The 24593-nt window shown below is 37.7% G+C and overlaps 8 non-coding genes across 8 annotated transcripts; all 8 read right to left on the bottom strand.

The window, feature by feature from the left end:
• Positions 1 to 352: 352 nt before the first annotated feature.
• On the bottom strand, positions 353 to 426 carry TRNAI-AAU (transfer RNA isoleucine (anticodon AAU)). Its single transcript has one exon. It is a non-coding gene; the product is annotated as a tRNA-Ile (tRNA).
• Positions 427 to 1245: 819 nt separating this feature from the next.
• Positions 1246 to 1319, bottom strand: TRNAI-AAU (transfer RNA isoleucine (anticodon AAU)). The gene has a single exon. It is a non-coding gene; the product is annotated as a tRNA-Ile (tRNA).
• Positions 1320 to 3030: 1711 nt separating this feature from the next.
• TRNAI-AAU (transfer RNA isoleucine (anticodon AAU)) lies at positions 3031 to 3104 on the bottom strand. The gene has a single exon. It is a non-coding gene; the product is annotated as a tRNA-Ile (tRNA).
• Positions 3105 to 4816: 1712 nt separating this feature from the next.
• On the bottom strand, positions 4817 to 4890 carry TRNAI-AAU (transfer RNA isoleucine (anticodon AAU)). The gene has a single exon. It is a non-coding gene; the product is annotated as a tRNA-Ile (tRNA).
• An 830-nt stretch (positions 4891 to 5720) lies between these two features.
• On the bottom strand, positions 5721 to 5794 carry TRNAI-AAU (transfer RNA isoleucine (anticodon AAU)). Its single transcript has one exon. It is a non-coding gene; the product is annotated as a tRNA-Ile (tRNA).
• An 11125-nt stretch (positions 5795 to 16919) lies between these two features.
• Positions 16920 to 16993, bottom strand: TRNAI-AAU (transfer RNA isoleucine (anticodon AAU)). Its single transcript has one exon. It is a non-coding gene; the product is annotated as a tRNA-Ile (tRNA).
• Positions 16994 to 17811: 818 nt separating this feature from the next.
• TRNAI-AAU (transfer RNA isoleucine (anticodon AAU)) lies at positions 17812 to 17885 on the bottom strand. The gene has a single exon. It is a non-coding gene; the product is annotated as a tRNA-Ile (tRNA).
• A 1005-nt stretch (positions 17886 to 18890) lies between these two features.
• On the bottom strand, positions 18891 to 18964 carry TRNAI-AAU (transfer RNA isoleucine (anticodon AAU)). Its single transcript has one exon. It is a non-coding gene; the product is annotated as a tRNA-Ile (tRNA).
• Between the last annotated feature and the right edge of the window lie 5629 nt (positions 18965 to 24593).

Here is a 24593-nt window from a genome sequence, read left to right as displayed (position 1 = left end):
AAAGAAGGGAAAGCAAGGTAATTAAAGGACCTCATCACAGACGAGGATTCTTTACTGTAAGAGCAGTTCGACGATTGAACTCTCTGCCACATTGAAAAGTGTTTTTTTGAAAAATATAAAATTTCATCATATTTGTACCAGATTCTGGAGATGGAACTTTGATCCAGGAATTTATTCTAATAGCCATATTTGGAGTAAGGGAGGAATTTTTCCCCTAATGACAACATTGGAATGCACTCCAAGACAGTTTTTGCCTTCCTCTGGATCAACACGGCAGGTTTATAGGTTGAATTTGATGGACCTTTTTTCAATATTATCAACTATTCAACTCTGTAACAAAAGTGAGCTTTCATGGCCCGTACGGGGATCGAACCCGTGACCTTGGCGTTATTAGCACCACGCTCTAACCAACTGAGCTAACCAGCCACTTTTACACCAAAGATTCACGTCACGTCAGTAGAAAATACATGCAAACGTGTATTCATATTGATATCCTATTAACCTGAATAATAAAATAAACTTGCAATTTTTACTACTCAAAAAGCATTGGACAAATTGCTTTTGTGTTTTCCATTCCACCCCACAAAGAGTTTTCTTCAGTACATTATATGGTACATTAAATGCTGCCATTAAAAACAAGAACTTGTCTCGCTAAAAACAAGCCCTTATATGACTATGAGGACGGAAAAATAATAAAGTTATGACTATCGGAATACAAAGAGGCAAAATCAAGATATTATTTTTGTCCTTAAGGTTGAAATTGGACCTCTAAGATGATTTCATGCAACAAACTCTGCATTTCTATAAATCACCGGTTAGACCATACATGGAATATTGTGTACAGTTTTGAGCACCTGTGTATGAGAAGGACATTGCTGAACTAGAATGCGTGCAAAGAAGGGAAAGCAAGGTAATTAAAGGACCTCATCACAGACGGGGATTCTTTACTGTAAGAGCAGTTCGACGATTGAACTCTCTGCCACATTGAAAAGTGTTTTTTTGAAAAATATAAAATTTCAACATATTTGTACCAGATTCTGGAGATGGAACTTTGATCCAGGAATTTATTCTAATAGCCATATTTGGAGTAAGGGAGGAATTTTTCCCCTAATGACAACATTGGAATGCACTCCAAGACAGTTTTTGCCTTCCTCTGGATCAACACGGCAGGTTTATAGGTTGAATTTGATGGACCTTTTTTCAATATTATCAACTATTCAACTCTGTAACAAAAGTGAGCTTCCATGGCCCATACGGGGATCGAACCCGTGACCTTGGCGTTATTAGCACCACGCTCTAACCAACTGAGCTAATCGGCCACTTTTACACCAAAGATTCACGTCACGCAGTAGAAAATACATGCAAACGTGTATTCATATTGATATCCTATTAACCTGAATAATAAAATAAACTTGCAATTTTTACTACTCAAAAAGCATTGGACAAATTGCTTTTGTGTTTTCCATTCCACCCCACAAAGAGTTTTCTTCAGTACATTATATGGTACATTAAATGCTGCCATTAAAAACAAGAACTTGTCTCGCTAAAAACAAGCCCTTATATGACTATGAGGACGGAAAAATAATAAAGTTATGACTATCGGAATACAAAGAGGCAAAATCAAGATATTATTTTTGTCCTTAAGGTTGAAATTGGACCTCTAAGATGATTTCATGCAACAAACTCTGCATTTCTATAAATCACCGGTTAGACCATACATGGAATATTGTGTACAGTTTCAAGCACCTGTGTATGAGAAGGACATTGCTGAACTAGAATGCGTGCAAAGAAGGGAAAGCAAGGTAATTAAAGGACCTCATCACAAACGAGGATTCTTTACTGTAAGAGCAGTTCGACGATTGAACTCTCTGCCACATTGAAAAGTGTTTTTTTGAAAAATATAAAATTTCATCATATTTGTACCAGATTCTGGAGATGGAACTTTGATCCAGGAATTTATTCTAATAGCCATATTTGGAGTAAGGGAGGAATTTTTCCCCTAATGACAACATTGGAATGCACTCCAAGACAGTTTTTGCCTTCCTCTGGATCAACACGGCAGGTTTATAGGTTGAATTTGATGGACCTTTTTTCAATATTATCAACTATTCAACTCTGTAACAAAAGTGAGCTTTCATGGCCCGTACGGGGATCGAACCCATGACCTTGGCGTTATTAGCACCACGCTCTAACCAACTGAGCTACCCAGGCACTTTTACACCAAAGATTCACGTCACGTCAGTAGAAAATACATGCAAACGTGTATTCATATTGATATCCTATTAACCTGAATAATAAAATAAACTTGCAATTTTTACTACTCAAAAAGCATTGGACAAATTGCTTTTGTGTTTTCCATTCCACCCCATAAAGAGTTTTCTTCAGTACATTATATGGTACATTAAATGCTGCCATTAAAAACAAGAACTTGTCTCGCTAAAAACAAGCCCTTATATGACTATGAGGACGGAAAAATAATAAAGTTATGACTATCGGAATACAAAGAGGCAAAATCAAGATATTATTTTTGTCCTTAAGGTTGAAATTGGACCTCTAAGATGATTTCATGCAACAAACTCTGCATTTCTATAAATCACCGGTTAGACCATACATGGAATATTGTGTACAGTTTCAAGCACCTGTGTATGAGAAGGACATTGCTGAACTAGAATGCGTGCAAAGAAGGGAAAGCAAGGTAATTAAAGGACCTCATCACAGACGAGGATTCTTTACTGTAAGAGCAGTTCGACGATTGAACTCTCTGCCACATTGAAAAGTGTTTTTTTGAAAAATATAAAATTTCATCATATTTGTACCAGATTCTGGAGATGGAACTTTGATCCAGGAATTTATTCTAATAGCCATATTTGGAGTAAGGGAGGAATTTTTCCCCTAATGACAACATTGGAATGCACTCCAAGACAGTTTTTGCCTTCCTCTGGATCAACACGGCAGGTTTATAGGTTGAATTTGATGGACCTTTTTTCAATATTATCAACTATTCAACTCTGTAACAAAAGTGAGCTTTCATGGCCCGTACGGGGATCGAACCCGTGACCTTGGCGTTATTAGCACCACGCTCTAACCAACTGAGCTAACCAGCCACTTTTACACCAAAGATTCACGTCACGTCAGTAGAAAATACATGCAAACGTGTATTCATATTGATATCCTATTAACCTGAATAATAAAATAAACTTGCAATTTTTACTACTCAAAAAGCATTGGACAAATTGCTTTTGTGTTTTCCATTCCACCCCACAAAGAGTTTTCTTTCAGTACATTATATGGTACATTAAATGCTGCCATTAAAAACAAGAACTTGTCTCGCTAAAAACAAGCCCTTATATGACTATGAGGACGGAAAAATAATAAAGTTATGACTATCAGAATACAAAGAGGCAAAATCAAGATATTATTTGTGTCCTTAAGGTTGAAATTGAACCTCTAAGATGATTTCATGCAACAAACTCTGCATTTCTATAAATCACCGGTTAGACCATACATGGAATATTGTGTACAGTTTTAAGCACCTGTGTATGAGAAGGACATTGCTGAACTAGAATGCGTGCAAAGACGGGAAAGCAAGGTAATTAAAGGACCTCATCACAGACGGGGATTCTTTACTGTAAGAGCAGTTCGACGATTGAACTCTCTGCCACATTGAAAAGTGTTTTTTTGAAAAATATAAAATTTCATCATATTTGTACCAGATTCTGGAGATGGAACTTTGATCCAGGAATTTATTCTAATAGCCATATTTGGAGTAAGGGAGGAATTTTTCCCCTAATGACAACATTGGAATGCACTCCAAGACAGTTTTTGCCTTCCTCTGGATCAACACGGCAGGTTTATAGGTTGAATTTGATGGACCTTTTTTCAATATTATCAACTATTCAACTCTGTAACAAAAGTGAGCTTCCATGGCCCATACAGGGATCGAACCCGTGACCTTGGCGTTATTAGCACCACGCTCTAACCAACTGAGCTAATCGGCCACTTTTACACCAAAGATTCACGTCACGCAGTAGAAAATACATGCAAACGTGTATTCATATTGATATCCTATTAACCTGAATAATAAAATAAACTTGCAATTTTTACTACTCAAAAAGCATTGGACAAATTGCTTTTGTGTTTTCCATTCCACCCCATAAAGAGTTTTCTTCAGTACATTATATGGTACATTAAATGCTGCCATTAAAAACAAGAACTTGTCTCGCTAAAAACAAGCCCTTATATGACTATGAGGACGGAAAAATAATAAAGTTATGATTATCGGAATACAAAGAGGCAAAATCAAGATATTATTTTTGTCCTTAAGGTTGAAATTGGACCTCTAAGATGATTTCATGCAACAAACTCTGCATTTCTATAAATCACCGGTTAGACCATACATGGAATATTGTGTACAGTTTCAAGCACCTGTGTATGAGAAGGACATTGCTGAACTAGAATGCGTGCAAAGAAGGGAAAGCAAGGTAATTAAAGGACCTCATCACAGACGAGGATTCTTTACTGTAAGAGCAGTTCGACGATTGAACTCTCTGCCACATTGAAAAGTGTTTTTTTGAAAAATATAAAATTTCATCATATTTGTACCAGATTCTGGAGATGGAACTTTGATCCAGGAATTTATTCTAATAGCCATATTTGGAGTAAGGGAGGAATTTTTCCCCTAATGACAACATTGGAATGCACTCCAAGACAGTTTTTGCCTTCCTCTGGATCAACACGGCAGGTTTATAGGTTGAATTTGATGGACCTTTTTTCAATATTATCAACTATTCAACTCTGTAACAAAAGTGAGCTTTCATGGCCCGTACGGGGATCGAACCCGTGACCTTGGCGTTATTAGCACCACGCTCTAACCAACTGAGCTAACCAGCCACTTTTACACCAAAGATTCACGTCACGTCAGTAGAAAATACATGCAAACGTGTATTCATATTGATATCCTATTAACCTGAATAATAAAATAAACTTGCAATTTTTACTACTCAAAAAGCATTGGACAAATTGCTTTTGTGTTTTCCATTCCACCCCACAAAGAGTTTTCTTCAGTACATTATATGGTACATTAAATGCTGCCATTAAAAACAAGAACTTGTCTCGCTAAAAACAAGCCCTTATATGACTATGAGGACGGAAAAATAATAAAGTTATGACTATCAGAATACAAAGAGGCAAAATCAAGATATTATTTTTGTCCTTAAGGTTGAAATTGAACCTCTAAGATGATTTCATGCAACAAACTCTGCATTTCTATAAATCACCGGTTAGACCATACATGGAATATTGTGTACAGTTTTAAGCACCTGTGTATGAGAAGGACATTGCTGAACTAGAATGCGTGCAAAGAAGGGAAAGCAAGGTAATTAAAGGACCTCATCACAGACGGGGATTCTTTACTGTAAGAGCAGTTCGACGATTGAACTCTCTGCCACATTGAAAAGTGTTTTTTTGAAAAATATAAAATTTCATCATATTTGTACCAGATTCTGGAGATGGAACTTTGATCCAGGAATTTATTCTAATAGCCATATTTGGAGTAAGGGAGGAATTTTTCCCCTAATGAGAAAATTGGAATGCACTCCAAGACAGTTTTTGCCTTCCTCTGGATCAACACGGCTGGTTTATAGGTTGAATTTGATGGACCTTTTTTCAATATTATCAACTATTCAACTCTGTAACAAGCATGTAACAAAAGTGAGCTTCCATGGCCCGTACGGGGATCGAACCCGTGACCTTGGCGTTATTAGCACCACGCTCTAACCAACTGAGCTAACCGGCCACTTTTACACCAAAGATTCACGTCACGTCAGTAGAAAATACATGCAAACGTGTATTCATATTGATATCCTATTAACCTGAATAATAAAATAAACTTGCAATTTTTACTACTCAAAAAGCATTGGACAAATTGCTTTTGTGTTTTCCATTCCACCCCACAAAGAGTTTTCTTTCAGTACATTATATGGTACATTAAATGCTGCCATTAAAAACAAGAACTTGTCTCGCTAAAAACAAGCCCTTATATGACTATGAGGACGGAAAAATAATAAAGTTATGACTATCGGAATACAAAGAGGCAAAATCAAGATATTATTTTTATCCTTAAGGTTGAAATTGAACCTCTAAGATGATTTCATGCAACAAACTCTGCATTTCTATAAATCACCGGTCAGACCATAAATGGAATATTGTGTACAGTTTCAAGCACCTGTGTATGAGAAGGACATTGCTGAACTAGAATGCGTGCAAAGAAGGGAAAGCAAGGTAATTAAAGGACCTCATCACAGACGGGGATTCTTTACTGTAAGAGCAGTTCGACGATTGAACTCTCTGCCACATTGAAAAGTGTTTTTTTGAAAAATATAAAATTTCATCATATTTGTACCAGATTCTGGAGATGGAACTTTGATCCAGGAATTTATTCTAATAGCCATATTTGGAGTAAGGGAGGAATTTTTCCCCTAATGACAACATTGGAATGCACTCCAAGACAGTTTTTGCCTTCCTCTGGATCAACACGGCAGGTTTATAGGTTGAATTTGATGGACCTTTTTTCAATATTATCAACTATTCAACTCTGTAACAAAAATGAGCTTACATTGCCCGTATGGGGATCAAACCCGTGACCTTGGCGTTATTAGCACCACGCTCTAACCAACTGAGCTAACCGGCCACATTTACACCAAAGATTCACGTCACGTCAGTAGAAAATACATGCAAACGTGTATTCATATTGATATCCTATTAACCTGAGTAATAAAATAAACTTGCAATTTTTACTACTCAAAAAGCATTGGACAAATTGCTTTTGTGTTTTCCATTCCACCCCACAAAGAGTTTTCTTCAGTAAATTATATGGTACATTAAATGCTGCCATTAACCCCTTAAGGACGCAGCCTAGTTTGGGCCTTAAGGCTCAGAGCCCATTTTTCAAATCTGACATATTTCACTTTATGTGGTAATAACGTCGGAATGCTTAAACCTATCCAAGCGATTCTGAGATTGTTTTCTCGTGACACTTTGGGCTTCATGTTCGTGGTAAAATTTGGTCGATATATTCAGTCTTTATTTGTGAAAAATTGCAAAATTTAGAGAAAATTTACAAAAAATAGCATTTTTCAGAATTGAAATGCATCTGCTTGAAAAACAGACGGTTATACCACCCAAAATAGTTACTAGTTCACATTTCCCATATGTCTACTTTAGATTGGCATCGTTTTTTGAACATTCTTTTATTTTTCTTGGACGTTACAAGGCTTAGAACATAAACAGCAATTTCTCATATTCTTAAGAAAATTTCAAAAGCCTTTTTTTGAAGGTGCCAGTTCAGTTCTGAAGTGGATTTGAGGGGCCTATGTATTAGAAACCCCCATAAAACACCCCATTTTAAAAACTAGACCCCTCAAAGTATTCAAAACAGCATATAGAAAGTTTTTTAACCCTTCAGGCATTTCACAGGAATTAAAGCAAAGTGGAAATTAAATTTGCAAATTTCATTTTTTCTGCTGAATTTCAATTTTATTCAATTTTTTTTAGTAACAGAGAAGGTTTTACCAGAGAAACACTACTAAATATGTATTGTCCAGATTCTGCAGTTTTTAGAAATGTCCCACATGTGGCCCTACTGCGCTCGTGGACTAAAACACAAGCCCTAGAAGCAAAGAAGCACCTAGTGCATTTTGAGGCCTCTTTTTTATTAGAATATATTTTAGGCAGCATGCCAGGTTTGAAGAGGCGTTGAGGTATCAAAACAATGGAAACCCACCAGAAGTGACCCCATTTTGGAAATTACACCCCTCAAGGAATTCATTTATGGTTTTTGTTATCATTTTGACCGCACAGTTTTTTCACAGCACCTATTTGAATTGGGCTGTGAAATGAAAAAAATGATATTTTTTCCAATAAAATGTCATTTTTGATCAAATTTTCTTATTTTCACAGGGAACAACATACCCCATTTTGTTGCCCAATTTGTCCTTAGTGCGGCAATACCCCATTTGTGGTGATAAACTGCCGTTTGGGCCCATGGGAGGGCTCAGAAGGAAAGGAGCGCTATGTGTTTGTTGGAGTCCAGATTTTGCTGGATTGGTTTTCGGGTGCCATGTCGCATTTGCAGAGCCCCAGAGGTATCAAAGCAATGGAAACCCACCAGAAGTGACCCCATTTTGGAAACTACACCCCTCAAGGAATTCATTTATGGTTTTTGTTATCATTTTGACCGCACAGGTTTTTCACAGCACCTATTTGAATTGGGCTGTGAAATGAAAAAAATTAGATTTTTTCCAATAAGATGTCATTTTTGATCAAAATTTCTTATTTTCACAGGGAACAACATACCCCATTTTGTTGCCCAATTTGTCCTTAGTGCGGCAATACCCCATTTGTGGTGATAAACTGCCGTTTGGGCCCATGGGAGGGCTCAGACGGAAAGGAGCGCTATGTGTTTGTTGGAGTCCAGATTTTGCTGGATTGGTTTTCGGGTGCCATGTTGCATTTGCAGAGCCCCAGAGGTATCAAAGCAATGGAAACCCACCAGAAGTGACCCCATTTTGGAAACTACACCCCTCAAGGAATTCATTTATGGTTTTTGTTATCATTTTGACCGCACAGTTTTTTCACAGCACCTATTTGAATTGGGCTGTGAAATGAAAAAAATGATATTTTTTCCAATAAGATGTCATTTTTGATCAAAATTTCTTATTTTCACAAGGAACAACATACCCCATTTTGTTGCCCAATTTGTCCTTAGTGCGGCAATACCCCATTTGTGGTGATAAACTGCCCTTTGGGCCCATGGGAGGGCTCAGAAGGAAAGGACCACCATTTGGCCTACTGGAGCTTTTCTGGTGCTAAGTCATGTGTGCAGAAGCCCCTGAGGTACCAGTACAGTTGAAACCCCCGAGAAGTGACCCCATTTTAAAAACTACACCCCTTAAGACATTCATCTAGAGGTGTAGTGAGCATTTTGACCCCACAGGTACTGTGTAAAAGATAATGCGCAGCAGATGGTGCAGTGTGAGATTTGCAATTTTATATATGTATATGCCATTTCAGTGTCCAATATAGTGTGCCCAGCATGCGCCACCGGAGATATACACCCCTTAAATTGTAATGTGGGTTCTCCTGGGTACGACAATACCCTACATGTGGCTGTTATCAGCTGCCTGGGCATACGGCAGGGCTCAGAAGGGAAAGATGAGGGGGGTAAGCTGTGCGGAGTGCATCAGGGTAAATTGAAAATCAAGGGATGTATGATACATTTTAAAACAATCTTTTATACAGAGCCCTGGTTTTTCGGGACACGTGTCACATTGGTATATTGTGTTCTTCCTTATCCCCCTCTTATAGCAGACTCTGCACCTCTTTTGACTCTTTCCCTTTCCACCGGTTTGGGGACCTTCTCCTGGAAAGTGTTGCCCTGGTACGATGCGCCCCCCCTTCCTGGTCCCTAAAGATTAGATCTTGAAATTCCAGGAAAGTTCCCCTCTGGCCTGCACATCGACGTAGCACATACGCATTGTACAAAGCCATCTGTATGATGTGCCCGGCCAGCTTCTTATACTACACCGCATGGCGCTGTAGGGCTTCAGGACTTGATTTGACAAGTCCATCCCTCCCATGTACCTATTGTAGTCCAGGATGCAGTCTGGTTTGGGGGTGGCCTTTCCTTCATATATCCTAAACCTGTAGGTATACCCTGATGCACTCTCGCACAGCTTATACATCTTCACGCCATACCTTGCCCTCTTACCTGGCAGGTACTGGCGGAATTGAACCCTCCCTTTAAAATGTACCAGGGACTCATCAATAGAAAAACACTTCTCGGGGGTGTATGCTTGGGAAAACCGGGCACTGGAACGGTCTAATAGGGGTCTCCGTTTATACAAACGGTCAAAACTGGGGTCATCTCGGAGTGGGCACGGCTCATTATCAGTATAATGTAAGAAGCGAAGTATTGCCTCATTTATTTATTTTTTTAGGTTCCAGTTCATTTCTGAAGTTGCTTTGAGGGGCCCATATATTAGAAACCCCTATCAAACACCCCATTTTAGAAACTAGACCCCTCAAAGTATTCACAACAGCATTTAGAAAGTTTATGAACCCTTTAGGTGTTTCACAGAAATTTAGAGGAAAGTAGAGGTGAAATTTACTCTTTTTATACCATTTTTTTTATAACACAAAAGGATTTATCAGAGAAACGCAACTCAATACTTATTGCCCAGATTCTGCAGTTTAGAGAAATATCCCACATGTTGCCCTCGGGCGGTAATGGACTGAAGCACCGGCCTCCGAAGCAAAGGAGCACCTAGCGGATTTTGAGCCCTCTTTTTTATTAGGCACCATGTCCGGTTTGAAGAGGTCTTGTGGTGCCAAAACATTGGAAACCCCCCAAAAGTGACCCCAATTTGGAAACTAGACCCCTTGAGGAATCCATTGTAGTTTTCATGGGGTGCATGCGGCTTTTTGATCAGTTTTTATTCCATTTTTAGGTGGCGTGGTGACTAATAAACAGCAATTCTACTATTGTTTTTGTATACTTTTTTTTTTACAGCGTTCACCGTGCGCTATAAATGATATATTAACTTTATTCTGCGGGGCGATACGATCACGGCGATACCAGATGTTTATAGTTTTTTTTTATGTCTTATGGCGTTTGCACAATAAAATATGTTTTGTAAACAATCATTCACTTTTTGTGTTACCTTATTCTAAGAGCCAGAACGTTTTTATTTTTCAATCAATAAAGCCGTGCGAGGACTTATTTTTTGCGTAACGAACTGTATTTTCCATCAGTACCATTTTTAGGTACATGCGACTTTTTGATCTCTTTTTATTACATTTTTTGGGAGGTGAAGTGACCAAACAATTGTGATTGTGGTACGGTTTATTAATATTTTTTTTTACGGCGTTCACCGTGCGGGATAAATAACAAAATAATTTTGTAGTTCAGGCCGTTACGGACGCGGCGATACCAATTATGTATAGTTTATTTGTTTGTTTATATATTTTTATTAATAATAAAGGCCTGATAAGGGAAAAAGTGGGACTTTTACTTTTATTACTTTTAAAACTTTTATTTTCTTATTTTTACACATCTTTTTTTAACTTTTTTTTTACTTTATTACTTTGTCCCACTAGGGGACATCAGGGCAGGAGGCCCTGATCGCTATTCTAATACACTGCACTACATGCGTAGTGCAGTGTATTAGAACTGTCAGCTACTCACTGACAGCAAGCATAGTGGGTCCTGACGTTGTCAGGACCCACTAGGCTTCCGTCTATGGCATAGCCGGACGCCATTGTTTGGTGTCCGGTTGCCATAGTCACCATCGCCGGCCGCTATCGCGTAGCAGGCCGGCGATGGCAGCTTAACCCCTAAAAAGCCGCGATCTCTATAGAACGCGGCTTTTAAGGGGTTAATCAGCGGGGACACAGCGATCGGTCCCCGCTGTAGGAGCTGTGACAGCTGCTGAACAAGACAGCAGCGTCACAGCTCCTGTATGTGTCGGGAGGACGGCCGAAACGGCCGTTACTCCCGTGACGTACTATTACGTCATGGAGCGCGAACGATACAGCTGCCATGACGTAATAGTACGTCAAGGAGCGGGAAGGGGTTAAAAACAAGAACTTGTCTCGCTAAAAACAAGCCCTTATATGACTATGAGGACGGAAAAATAATAAAGTTATGACTATCGGAATACAAAGAGGCAAAATCAAGATATTATTTTTGTCCTTAAGGTTGAAATTGGACCTCTAAGATGATTTCATGCAACAAACTCTGCATTTCTATAAATCACCGGTTAGACCATACATGGAATATTGTGTACAGTTTTGAGCACCTGTGTATGAGAAGGACATTGCTGAACTAGAATGCATGCAAAGAAGGGAAAGCAAGGTAATTAAAGGACCTCATCACAGACGGGGATTCTTTACTGTAAGAGCAGTTCGACGATTGAACTCTCTGCCACATTGAAAAGTGTTTTTATGAAAAATATAAAATTTCATCATATTTGTACCAGATTCTGGAGATGGAACTTTGATCCAGGAATTTATTCTAATAGCCATATTTTGAGTAAGGGAGGAATTTTTCCCCTAATGACAACATTGGAATGCACTCCAAGACAGTTTTTGCCTTCCTCTGGATCAACACGGCAGGTTTATAGGTTGAATTTGATGGACCTTTTTTCAATATTATCAACTATTCAACTCTGTAACAAGCATGTAACAAAAGTGAGCTTCCATGGCCCGTACGGGGATCGAACCCGAGACCTTGGCGTTATTAGCACCACGCTCTAACCAACTGAGCTAACCGGCCACTTTTACACCAAAGATTCACGTCACGTCAGTAGAAAATACATGCAAACGTGTATTCATATTGATATCCTATTAACCTGAATAATAAAATAAACTTGCAATTTTTACTACTCAAAAAGCATTGGACAAATTGCTTTTGTGTTTTCCATTCCACCCCACAAAGAGTTTTCTTTCAGTACATTATATGGTACATTAAATGCTGCCATTAAAAACAAGAACTTGTCTCGCTAAAAACAAGCCCTTATATGACTATGAGGACGGAAAAATAATAAAGTTATGACTATCGGAATACAAAGAGGCAAAATCAAGATATTATTTTTATCCTTAAGGTTGAAATTGAACCTCTAAGATGATTTCATGCAACAAACTCTGCATTTCTATAAATCACCGGTTAGACCATACATGGAATATTGTGTACAGTTTCAAGCACCTGTGTATGAGAAGGACATTGCTGAACTAGAATGCGTGCAAAGAAGGGAAAGCAAGGTAATTAAAGGACCTCATCACAGACGGGGATTCTTTACTGTAAGAGCAGTTCGACGATTGAACTCTCTGCCACATTGAAAAGTGTTTTTTTGAAAAATATAAAATTTCATCATATTTGTACCAGATTCTGGAGATGGAACTTTGATCCAGGAATTTATTCTAATAGCCATATTTGGAGTAAGGGAGGAATTTTTCCCCTAATGACAACATTGGAATGCACTCCAAGACAGTTTTTGCCTTCCTCTGGATCAACACGGCAGGTTTATAGGTTGAATTTGATGGACCTTTTTTCAATATTATCAACTATTCAACTCTGTAACAAAAGTGAGCTTCCATGGCCCATACAGGGATCGAACCCGTGACCTTGGCGTTATTAGCACCACGCTCTAACCAACTGAGCTAATCGGCCACTTTTACACCAAAGATTCACGTCACGTCAGTAGAAAATACATGCAAACGTGTATTCATATTGATATCCTATTAACCTGAATAATAAAATAAACTTGCAATTTTTACTACTCAAAAAGCATTGGACAAATTGCTTTTGTGTTTTCCATTCCACCCCACAAAGAGTTTTCTTCAGTACATTATATGGTACATTAAATGCTGCCATTAAAAACAAGAACTTGTCTCGCTAAAAACAAGCCCTTATATGACTATGAGGACGGAAAAATAATAAAGTTATGACTATCGGAATACAAAGAGGAAAAATCAAGATATTATTTTTGTCCTTAAGGTTGAAATTGGACCTCTAAGATGATTTCATGCAACAAACTCTGCATTTCTATAAATCACCGGTTAGACCATACATGGAATATTGTGTACAGTTTCAAGCACCTGTGTATGAGAAGGACATTGCTGAACTAGAATGCGTGCAAAGAAGGGAAAGCAAGGTAATTAAAGGACCTCATCACAGACGAGGATTCTTTACTGTAAGAGCAGTTCGACGATTGAACTCTCTGCCACATTGAAAAGTGTTTTTTTGAAAAATATAAAATTTCATCATATTTGTACCAGATTCTGGAGATGGAACTTTGATCCAGGAATTTATTCTAATAGCCATATTTGGAGTAAGGGAGGAATTTTTCCCCTAATGACAACATTGGAATGCACTCCAAGACAGTTTTTGCCTTCCTCTGGATCAACACGGCAGGTTTATAGGTTGAATTTGATGGACCTTTTTTCAATATTATCAACTATTCAACTCTGTAACAAAAGTGAGCTTCCATGGCCCATACAGGGATCGAACCCGTGACCTTGGCGTTATTAGCACCACGCTCTAACCAACTGAGCTAATCGGCCACTTTTACACCAAAGATTCACGTCACGTCAGTAGAAAATACATGCAAACGTGTATTCATATTGATATCCTATTAACCTGAATAATAAAATAAACTTGCAATTTTTACTACTCAAAAAGCATTGGACAAATTGCTTTTGTGTTTTCCATTCCACCCCACAAAGAGTTTTCTTCAGTACATTATATGGTACATTAAATGCAGCCATTAAAAACAAGAACTTGTCTCGCTAAAAACAAGCCCTTATATGACTATGAGGACGGAAAAATAATAAAGTTATGACTATCGGAATACAAAGAGGAAAAATCAAGATATTATTTTTGTCCTTAAGGTTGAAATTGGACCTCTAAGATGATTTCATGCAACAAACTCTGCATTTCTATAAATCACCGGTTAGACCATACATGGAATATTGTGTACAGTTTCAAGCACCTGTGTATGAGAAGGACATTGCTGAACTAGAATGCGTGCAAAGAAGGGAAAGCAAGGTAATTAAAGGACCTCATCACAGACGAGGATTCTTTACTGTAAGAGCAGTTCGACGATTGAACTCTCTGCCACATTGAAAAGTGTTTTTTTGAAAAATATAAAATTTCATCATATTTGTACCAGATTCTGGAGATGGAACTTTGATCCAGGAATTTATTCTAATAGCCATATTTGGAGTAAGGGAGGAATTTTTCCCCTAATGACAACATTGGAATGCACTCCAAGACAGTTTTTGCCTTCCTCTGGATCAACACGGCAGGTTTATAGGTTGAATTTGATGGACCTTTTTTCAATATTATCAACTATTCAACTCTGTAACAAAAGTGAGCTTCCATGGCCCATACGGGGATCGAACACGTGACCTTGGCGTTATTAGCACCACGCTCTAACCAACTGAGCTAACCAGCCACATTTACACCAAAGATTCACGTCACGTCAGTAGAAAATACATGCAAACGTGTATTCATATTGATATCCTATTAACCTGAATAATAAAATAAACTTGCAATTTTTACTACTCAAAAAGCATTGGACAAATTGCTTTTGTGTTTTCCATTCCACCCCACAAAGAGTTTTCTTCAGTACATTATATGGTACATTAAATGCAGCCATTAAAAACAAGAACTTGTCTCGCTAAAAACAAGCCCTTATATGACTATGAGGACGGAAAAATAATAAAGTTATGACTATCGGAATACATAGAGGCAAAATCAAGATATTATTTTTCCATTCCACCCCACAAAGAGTTTTCTTTCAGTACATTATATGGTACATTAAATGCTGCCATTAAAAACAAGAACTTGTCTCGCTAAAAACAAGCCCTTATATGACTATGAGGACGGAAAAATAATAAAGTTATGACTATCAGAATACAAAGAGGCAAAATCAAGATATTATTTTTGTCCTTAAGGTTGAAATTGAACCTCTAAGATGATTTCATGCAACAAACTCTGCATTTCTATAAATCACCGGTTAGACCATACATGGAATATTGTGTACAGTTTTAAGCACCTGTGTATGAGAAGGACATTGCTGAACTAGAATGCGTGCAAAGAAGGGAAAGCAAGGTAATTAAAGGACCTCATCACAGACGGGGATTCTTTACTGTAAGAGCAGTTCGACGATTGAACTCTCTGCCACATTGAAAAGTGTTTTTTTGAAAAATATAAAATTTCATCATATTTGTACCAGATTCTGGAGATGGAACTTTGATCCAGGAATTTATTCTAATAGCCATATTTGGAGTAAGGGAGGAATTTTTCCCCTAATGACAACATTGGAATGCACTCCAAGACAGTTTTTGCCTTCCTCTGGATCAACACGGCAGGTTTATAGGTTGAATTTGATGGACCTTTTTTCAATATTATCAACTATTCAACTCTGTAACAAGCATGTAACAAGCATGTAACAAAAGTGAGCTTCCATGGCCCGTACGGGATCGAACCCGTGACCTTGGCGTTATTAGCACCACGCTCTAACCAACTGAGCTAACCGGCCACTTTTACACCAAAGATTCACGTCACGTCAGTAGAAAATACATGCAAACGTGTATTCATATTGATATCCTATTAACCTGAATAATAAAATAAACTTGCAATTTTTACTACTCAAAAAGCATTGGACAAATTGATTTTGTGTTTTCCATTCCACCCCACAAAGAGTTTTCTTCAGTACATTATATGGTACATTAAATGCTGCCATTAAAAACAAGAACTTGTCTCGCTAAAAACAAGCCCTTATATGACTATGAGGACGGAAAAATAATAAAGTTATGACTATCGGAATACAAAGAGGCAAAATCAAGATATTATTTTTGTCCTTAAGGTTGAAATTGGACCTCTAAGATGATTTCATGCAACAAACTCTGCATTTCTATAAATCACCGGTTAGACCATACATGGAATATTGTGTACAGTTTTGAGCACCTGTGTATGAGAAGGACATTGCTGAACTAGAATGCGTGCAAAGAAGGGAAAGCAAGGTAATTAAAGGACCTCATCACAGACGGGGATTCTTTACTGTAAGAGCAGTTCGACGATTGAACTCTCTGCCACATTGAAAAGTGTTTTTTTGAAAAATATAAAATTTCAACATATTTGTACCAGATTCTGGAGATGGAACTTTGATCCAGGAATTTATTCTAATAGCCATATTTGGAGTAAGGGAGGAATTTTTCCCCTAATGACAACATTGGAATGCACTCCAAGACAGTTTTTGCCTTCCTCTGGATCAACACGGCAGGTTTATAGGTTGAATTTGATGGACCTTTTTTCAATATTATCAACTATTCAACTCTGTAACAAAAGTGAGCTTCCATGGCCCATACGGGGATCGAACCCGTGACCTTGGCGTTATTAGCACCACGCTCTAACCAACTGAGCTAATCGGCCACTTTTACACCAAAGATTCACGTCACGCAGTAGAAAATACATGCAAACGTGTATTCATATTGATATCCTATTAACCTGAATAATAAAATAAACTTGCAATTTTTACTACTCAAAAAGCATTGGACAAATTGCTTTTGTGTTTTCCATTCCACCCCACAAAGAGTTTTCTTCAGTACATTATATGGTACATTAAATGCTGCCATTAAAAACAAGAACTTGTCTCGCTAAAAACAAGCCCTTATATGACTATGAGGACGGAAAAATAATAAAGTTATGACTATCGGAATACAAAGAGGCAAAATCAAGATATTATTTTTGTCCTTAAGGTTGAAATTGGACCTCTAAGATGATTTCATGCAACAAACTCTGCATTTCTATAAATCACCGGTTAGACCATACATGGAATATTGTGTACAGTTTCAAGCACCTGTGTATGAGAAGGACATTGCTGAACTAGAATGCGTGCAAAGAAGGGAAAGCAAGGTAATTAAAGGACCTCATCACAGACGAGGATTCTTTACTGTAAGAGCAGTTCGACGATTGAACTCTCTGCCACATTGAAAAGTGTTTTTTTGAAAAATATAAAATTTCATCATATTTGTACCAGATTCTGGAGATGGAACTTTGATCCAGGAATTTATTCTAATAGCCATATTTGGAGTAAGGGAGGAATTTTTCCCCTAATGACAACATTGGAATGCACTCCAAGACAGTTTTTGCCTTCCTCTGGATCAACACGGCAGGTTTATAGGTTGAATTTGATGGACCTTTTTTCAATATTATCAACTATTCAACTCTGTAACAAAAGTGAGCTTTCATGGCCCGTACGGGGATCGAACCCGTGACCTTGGCGTTATTAGCACCACGCTCTAACCAACTGAGCTAACCAGCCACTTTTACACCAAAGATTCACGTCACGTCAGTAGAAAATACATGCAAACGTGTATTCATATTGATATCCTATTAACCTGAATAATAAAATAAACTTGCAATTTTTACTACTCAAAAAGCATTGGACAAATTGCTTTTGTGTTTTCCATTCCACCCCACAAAGAGTTTTCTTCAGTACATTATATGGTACATTAAATGCTGCCATTAAAAACAAGAACTTGTCTCGCTAAAAACAAGCCCTTATATGACTATGAGGACGGAAAAATAATAAAGTTATGACTATCGGAATACAAAGAGGCAAAATCAAGATATTATTTTTCCATTCCACCCCACAAAGAGTTTTCTTTCAGTACATTATATGGTACATTAAATGCTGCCATTAAAAACAAGAACTTGTCTCGCTAAAAACAAGCCCTTATATGACTATGAGGACGGAAAATTAATAAAGTTATGACTATCAGAATACAAAGAGGCAAAATCAAGATATTATTTTTGTCCTTAAGGTTGAAATTGAACCTCTAAGATGATTTCATGCAACAAACTCTGCATTTCTATAAATCACCGGTTAGACCATACATGGAATATTGTGTACAGTTTTAAGCACCTGTGTATGAGAAGGACATTGCTGAACTAGAATGCGTGCAAAGAAGGGAAAGCAAGGTAATTAAAGGACCTCATCACAGATGGGGATTCTTTACTGTAAGAGCAGTTCGACGATTGAACTCTCTGCCACATTGAAAAGTGTTTTTTTGAAAAATATAAAATTTCATCATATTTGTACCAGATTCTGGAGATGGAACTTTGATCCAGGAATTTATTCTAATAGCCATATTTGGAGTAAGGGAGGAATTTTTCCCCTAATGAGAAAATTGGAATGCACTCCAAGACAGTTTTTGCCTTCCTCTGGATCAACACGGCTGGTTTATAGGTTGAATTTGATGGACCTTTTTTCAATATTATCAACTATTCAACTCTGTAACAAGCATGTAACAAAAGTGAGCTTCCATGGCCCGTACGGGGATCGAACCCGTGACCTTGGCGTTATTAGCACCACACTCTAACCAACTGAGCTAACCGGCCACTTTTACACCAAAGATTCACGTCACGTCAGTAGAAAATACATGCAAACGTGTATTCATATTGATATCCTATTAACCTGAATAATAAAATAAACTTGCAATTTTTACTACTCAAAAAGCATTGGACAAATTGCTTTTGTGTTTTCCATTCCACCCCACAAAGAGTTTTCTTTCAGTACATTATATGGTACATTAAATGCTGCCATTAAAAACAAGAACTTGTCTCGCTAAAAACAAGCCCTTATATGACTATGAGGACGGAAAAATAATAAAGTTATGACTATCGGAATACAAAGAGGCAAAATCAAGATATTATTTTTATCCTTAAGGTTGAAATTGAACCTCTAAGATGATTTCATGCAACAAACTCTGCATTTCTATAAATCACCGGTTAGACCATACATGGAATATTGTGTACAGTTTCAAGCACCTGTGTATGAGAAGGACATTGCTGAACTAGAATGCGTGCAAAGAAGGGAAAGCAAGGTAATTAAAGGACCTCATCACAGACGGGGATTCTTTACTGTAAGAGCAGTTCGACGATTGAACTCTCTGCCACATTGAAAAGTGTTTTTTTGAAAAATATAAAATTTCATCATATTTGTACCAGATTCTGGAGATGGAACTTTGATCCAGGAATTTATTCTAATAGCCATATTTGGAGTAAGGGAGGAATTTTTCCCCTAATGACAACATTGGAATGCACTCCAAGACAGTTTTTGCCTTCCTCTGGATCAACACGGCAGGTTTATAGGTTGAATTTGATGGACCTTTTTTCAATATTATCAACTATTCAACTCTGTAACAAAAATGAGCTTACATTGCCCGTATGGGGATCGAACCCGTGACCTTGGCGTTATTAGCACCACGCTCTAACCAACTGAGCTAACCGGCCACTTTTACACCAAAGATTCACGTCACGTCAGTAGAAAATACATGCAAACGTGTATTCATATTGATATCCTATTAACCTGAATAATAAAATAAACTTGCAATTTTTACTACTCAAAAAGCATTGGACAAATTGCTTTTGTGTTTTCCATTCCACCCCACAAAGAGTTTTCTTCAGTAAATTATATGGTACATTAAATGCTGCCATTAAAAACAAGAACTTGTCTCGCTAAAAACAAGCCCTTATATGACTATGAGGACGGAAAAATAATAAAGTTATGACTATCGGAATACAAAGAGGCAAAATCAAGATATTATTTTTGTCCTTAAGGTTGAAATTGGACCTCTAAGATGATTTCATGCAACAAACTCTGCATTTCTATAAATCACCGGTTAGACCATACATGGAATATTGTGTACAGTTTTGAGCACCTGTGTATGAGAAGGACATTGCTGAACTAGAATGCATGCAAAGAAGGGAAAGCAAGGTAATTAAAGGACCTCATCACAGACGGGGATTCTTTACTGTAAGAGCAGTTCGACGATTGAACTCTCTGCCACATTGAAAAGTGTTTTTTTGAAAAATATAAAATTTCATCATATTTGTACCAGATTCTGGAGATGGAACTTTGATCCAGGAATTTATTCTAATAGCCATATTTTGAGTAAGGGAGGAATTTTTCCCCTAATGACAACATTGGAATGCACTCCAAGACAGTTTTTGCCTTCCTCTGGATCAACACGGCAGGTTTATAGGTTGAATTTGATGGACCTTTTTTCAATATTATCAACTATTCAACTCTGTAACAAGCATGTAACAAAAGTGAGCTTCCATGGCCCGTACGGGGATCGAACCCGAGACCTTGGCGTTATTAGCACCACGCTCTAACCAACTGAGCTAACCGGCCACTTTTACACCAAAGATTCACGTCACGTCAGTAGAAAATACATGCAAACGTGTATTCATATTGATATCCTATTAACCTGAATAATAAAATAAACTTGCAATTTTTACTACTCAAAAAGCATTGGACAAATTGCTTTTGTGTTTTCCATTCCACCCCACAAAGAGTTTTCTTTCAGTACATTATATGGTACATTAAATGCTGCCATTAAAAACAAGAACTTGTCTCGCTAAAAACAAGCCCTTATATGACTATGAGGACGGAAAAATAATAAAGTTATGACTATCGGAATACAAAGAGGCAAAATCAACATATTATTTTTGTCCTTAAGGTTGAAATTGGACCTCTAAGATGATTTCATGCAACAAACTCTGCATTTCTATAAATCACCGGTTAGACCATACATGGAATATTGTGTACAGTTTTGAGCACCTGTGTATGAGAAGGACATTGCTGAACTAGAATGCGTGCAAAGAAGGGAAAGCAAGGTAATTAAAGGACCTCATCACAGACGGGGATTCTTTACTGTAAGAGCAGTTCGACGATTGAACTCTCTGCCACATTGAAAAGTGTTTTTTTGAAAAATATAAAATTTCATCATATTTGTACCAGATTCTGGAGATGGAACTTTGATCCAGGAATTTATTCTAATAGCCATATTTGGAGTAAGGGAGGAATTTTTCCCCTAATGACAACATTGGAATGCACTCCAAGACAGTTTTTGCCTTCCTCTGGATCAACACGGCAGGTTTATAGGTTGAATTTGATGGACCTTTTTTCAATATTATCAACTATTCAACTCTGTAACAAGCATGTAACAAAAGTGAGCTTCCATGGCCCATAAGGTGACCAAACCCGTGACCTTGGCGTTATTAGCACCACGCTCTAACCAACTGAGCTAACCGGCCACTTTTACACTAAAGATTCACGTCACGTCAGTAGAAAATACATGCAAACGTGTATTCATATTGATATCCTATTAACCTGAATAATAAAATAAACTTGCAATTTTTACTACTCAAAAAGCATTGGACAAATTGCTTTTGTGTTTTCCATTCCACCCCACAAAGAGTTTTCTTCAGTACATTATATGGTACATTAAATGCTGCCATTAAAAACAAGAACTTGTCTCGCTAAAAACAATCCCTTATATGACTATGAGGCCGAAAAATAATAAAGTTATGACTATCGGAATACAAAGAGGCAAAATCAAGATATTATTTTTGTCCTTAAGGTTGAAATTGGACCTCTAAGATGATTTCATGCAACAAACTCTGCATTTCTATAAATCACCGGTTAGACCATACATGGAATATTGTGTACAGTTTTGAGCACCTGTGTATGAGAAGGACATTGCTGAACTAGAATGCGTGCAAAGAAGGGAAAGCAAGGTAATTAAAGGACCTCATCACAGACGGGGATTCTTTACTGTAAGAGCAGTTCGACGATTGAACTCTCTGCCACATTGAAAAGTGGTTTTTTGAAAAATATAAAATTTCATCATATTTGTACCAGATTCTGGAGATGGAACTTTGATCCAGGAATTTATTCTAATAGCCATATTTGTTGTAAGGGAGGAATTTTTCCCCTAATGACAACATTGGAATGCACTCCAAGACAGTTTTTGCCTTCCTCTGGATCAACACGGCAGGTTTATAGGTTGAATTTGATGGACCTTTTTTCAATATTATCAACTATTCAACTCTGTAACAAGCATGTAACAAAAGTGAGCTTCCATGGCCCATACGGGGACCGAACCCATGACCTTGGCGTTATTAGCACCACGCTCTAACCAACTGAGCTAACAGGCCACTTTTACACCAAATATTCACGTCACGTCAGTAGAAAATACATGCAAACGTGTATTCATATTGATATCCTATTAACCTGAATAATAAAATAAACTTGCAATTTTTACTACTCAAAAAGCATTGGACAAATTGCTTTTGTGTTTTCCATTCCACCCCACAAAGAGTTTTCTTCAGTACATTATATGGTACATTAAATGCTGCCATTAACCCCTTCCCTCTTTGGCCGCTTTTGACCTTCCTGACAGAGCCTCATTTTTCAAATCTGACATGTTTCACTTTATGTGGTAATAACTCCGGGATGCTTTTACCTATCCAAGTGATTCTGAGATTGTTTTCTCGTGACACATTGGACTTTATGTTACTGGCAAAATTTGCCCGATACATTCAGTATTTAATTGTGAAAAACACCAAAATTCAGCGAAAAATTGCAAAAATTTGCATTTTTCTCAATTTAAATGTATCTGCTTGTAAGACAGGCAGTTATATCACACAAAAATGTTGCTAACTAACATCCCCCATATGTCTACTTTAGATTGGCATCGTTTTTTGAACATCATTTTATTTTTCAAGGACGTTACAAGGCTTAGAACTTTAGCAGCAATTTCTCACATTTTCAAGAAAATTTCAAAATGCTATTTTTACAGGGGCCAGTTCAGTTGTGAAGTGGGTTTGAGGTCCTTAGATATTAGAAACCCCCAATAAGTCACCCCATTTTAAAAAATGCACCCCTCAAAGTATTCAAAACAGCATTTAGAAAGTTTCTTAACCCTTTAGACATTGCGCAGGAATTAAGGCAACGTAGAGGTGAAATTTACAAAGTTAATTATTTTTTTCCAGAAATTCATTTTGAATCCATTTTTTTTGTACCACAGAATGTTTTACCCAAGAAATGCAACTCAATATTTATTGCCCAGGTTCTGCAGTTTTAGGAAATATCCCACATGTGGCTCTAGTGTGCTACTGGACTGAAGCACCGGCCTCAGAAGCAAAGGAGCACCTGGTGGATTTTGGGCCTCCTTTTTATTAGAATATATTTTAGGCACCATGTCAGCTTTGAACAGGTCTTGTGGAACTAAAACAGTGGAAACCCCCCAAAAGTGACCCCATTTGGGAAACTACACCCCTCGAGGAATTTATATAGGGGTGTAGCAAGCATTTTGACCGGCCAGTTTTTTTGCAAAAATGTTTGGAACTAGGCCATGAAAATGAAAATCTAAATTTTTTCAAATAAAATTTAGGTTTAGCTAATTTTTTTTCATTTCCAAAAGAACTAAAGTAGAAAAAGCACCACAACATTTGTAGAGCAATTTCTCCCGAGTAAAACAATACCCCACATGTCGTAATAAACGGTTATTTGGACACACGGCAGGGCTTAGAATGGAAAGAGCGCCATTTGGCTCTTGGAGCTCAAATTTAGCAGGAATGGTTTGCAGAGGCCATGTCGCATTTGCAAAGCCCCCTAGGGGACAAAACAGTGGAAACCCCCAACAAGTGACCCCATTTTGGAAACTATACCCCTCGAGGAATTTATCTAGGGGTGTAGCAAGCATTTTGACCGGCCAGTTTTTTTGCAAACATTTTTGGAACTAGGCCATGAAAATGAAAATCTAAATTTTTTCAAATAAAATGTAGGTTTAGCTAATTTTTTTTCATTTCCACAAGGACTAAAGGAGAAAAAGCACCATAAAATTTGTAAAGAAATTTCTCCCGAGTAAAACAATACCCCACATGTAGTAATAAAAGGCTGTTTGGACACACGGCGAGGCTGAGAAGGGAAAGAGCGCCATTTGGCTTTTGGAACTCAAATTTAGCAGGAATGGTTTGCGGAGGCCATGTCGCATTTACAAAGCCCCTGAGGGGACAAAACAGTGGAAACCCCCAACAAGTGACCCCATTTTGGAAACTACACCCCATGAGGAAATTATCTAGGAGTACAGTGAGCAGTTTGACCCCACAGGTGTTTTACAGAACTTATTGGAAGTAGGCCGTAAAAATGAAAATCTACATTTTTTGAAATAAAATG

Source organism: Rhinoderma darwinii, chromosome 3 (genome assembly GCF_050947455.1).
Source record: "Rhinoderma darwinii isolate aRhiDar2 chromosome 3, aRhiDar2.hap1, whole genome shotgun sequence".
Lineage (NCBI taxonomy): Eukaryota > Metazoa > Chordata > Amphibia > Anura > Rhinodermatidae > Rhinoderma > Rhinoderma darwinii.
The sequence above is the reverse complement of the archived record's forward strand: the minus strand, read 5'-3'. Positions and strand labels throughout refer to the sequence as shown.